Source organism: Nanorana parkeri, unplaced genomic scaffold (assembly GCF_000935625.1).
Source record: "Nanorana parkeri isolate BGI_ZX_2015 unplaced genomic scaffold, ASM93562v1 scaffold548, whole genome shotgun sequence".
Lineage (NCBI taxonomy): Eukaryota > Metazoa > Chordata > Amphibia > Anura > Dicroglossidae > Nanorana > Nanorana parkeri.
In genome coordinates, this window is record NW_017306816.1 from 255,432 (window position 1) to 257,414 (window position 1,983).

The 1,983-nt window shown below is 45.6% G+C and overlaps 1 long non-coding RNA gene across 1 annotated transcript in view; it reads left to right on the forward strand.

The window, feature by feature from the left end:
* Positions 1 to 466: 466 nt before the first annotated feature.
* The window catches only part of LOC108791389, a 35,881-nt gene continuing 34,364 nt past the window's right edge, over positions 467 to 1,983 (forward strand). Inside the window, exons 1-2 of the long non-coding RNA XR_001941499.1 lie at positions 467 to 646; positions 1,400 to 1,578. This is a non-coding gene — a long non-coding RNA (uncharacterized LOC108791389). The remainder of the gene's footprint in view (positions 647 to 1,399; positions 1,579 to 1,983) is intronic.

Genomic DNA, 1,983 nt, shown 5'->3' on the forward strand with positions numbered 1-1,983 from the left:
GCCAGGCTGCAGAGAGTCTGCACTGAGTATTTCCAGATGTGGAATCACATCCAGACGTTAGGAAATTTCCATATTTGGAAGAGATGGAGTCTTGCGTTTTTTACATTTTTCTGCCTCTGTTATCCAACCACAAAACATTCTTGACAGTTTTAGATGCTGTTAAATATAGACTCGCCCTGTGTTCCAGGAGCAGGAAATTCAATGGAATGCCTCATTATTCACGCAATGTGTCTACCATGATAGGCTCAAAAATAGACTTTTAACCATCCAATTGGCCTTCTGGGCTGTTCAGATCTGAAAAAGGCATAAGGATCCAGACTGCCAAAAAAAACCCCTTCTTTCTTAGCCTGAATTCACATACCTCAGATATCTTGCTCCCATCAGATTGCTTGCAAATTTGGGTTTCATCACCGTTTCAGCATAGTATTCAGCATAGCATAGATTTGTTTGCCTAGCCAGCTACATATTAACCAGAACCTCCACCCAGAATCCACCCGGATAGAATTCAGTGCCTTTTTTTTTGTAACCTGTTGCAGGGGAAGAATAGCAGCGCAGTGCTTACTGCCCACATCATGTCAAGCTGGGGTGTAAGCGACACTCACATCAGCATCTGCTGTCCTTCAGGAACCTGGCAATTGGATAAGAGGTAAGTCATTCTTCCTTGTGTATGCCACCTTGCCTTGCCTACTGTACCTAAGCAGCCTCTTCAGACTTAGCCATCTCTTGCTTGACGACTACATTGGCAGCCTTCCTTTTCCTTGAGAACTTGGTTTTAAGCTTGTATACTAAGCAGGCAGCCTCATACCCCTGCCCATTTTATTGCAATCACTGCCCACTCTACTACAGTCTTTCACCATGCCCACCCTGCTATAATATATCACCCCTGCCCACTTGTGTGCCATATGGGGGCAGGGGTAAAAAAAATGTGTGAGTCCCTCATACCCCTGCCCATTTTACTGCAACCCCTATCCACTCTACTACAGTCTTCCAACATGCCCACCCTGCTACTATATATTACCCCAACCCACTTGTGTACCATATGCCCACTCTACAACAGCTTCTGCTACCTTCAACAATCCCCTACCTGCGCTACCACTGCGTCCTACTTTTCACCCTCCTATCCCTACCCCCTTTACTACAATATACTATATTATCTCTGCCCATCCAATTGCAGTCGTCTCTCCCTGCTTTGCTTTTTCTCCTTTTTCTCCCTTGCCTTGCCTACTCTGCTATATAGCTCCTTTATGCTGCAGTCTCCTGTATGTAGTCCTTTTCATCCTACTGTTCGAACCCCCCCCCCCCATTGTCCCTAGCCCCAGCTGAACTGCACATGAACCCTGCAATCTTCGCCTATTGTCTGCGGGAACCATCCATTATAACCAAACACTCTCCCTGACAGGTAAGCTTCACACTGAGGATCTCTGTGCAGAATCTGCTCCAGGCAATGTGTAGCTTCTGGAATGGAGAGAGAACTTGACCTTTGTTGTAGAGTGAGGAATTCAGCCTAATATCAGACACCTAGGTGTGAAAGAATGTGAAAGTCACCTGGGTGCTGCACTGTGACCCGCAGTGCTCCAGGTAAGTGAACATGTACCAGGTGGGGGTCACATTTGCAGCTACTCTCTAGCTTATGTGTGACCACCAGTTTTTTTTTATGTGTTTATACTCAAGGGATGTTTGGAGCGAGCGTGGGCTTAGCGGATGTTAATTACATTACACTGTGTGTTCTTGTGAACTGTATTCCCCAGTTGGGGGCTGATGTTAAAAAGGGATTCCTCTCCCCCCCACTTTCCTTTATGGTATTTTATTGGAGGGGGGGAACTTCCTTGTCAGAGGCAGAAAATTTAACCTCTTGTGTAACCGTCAGCAGTGTCACGTATGCTAAGTTGCGTATGTTGATTTAAACGCTATATCTAATTACTCATGACCTCTTTGGCAGTGTCACGGACATTACTTTCTGAGTTGCTTTTCTTTCAGGAGAAA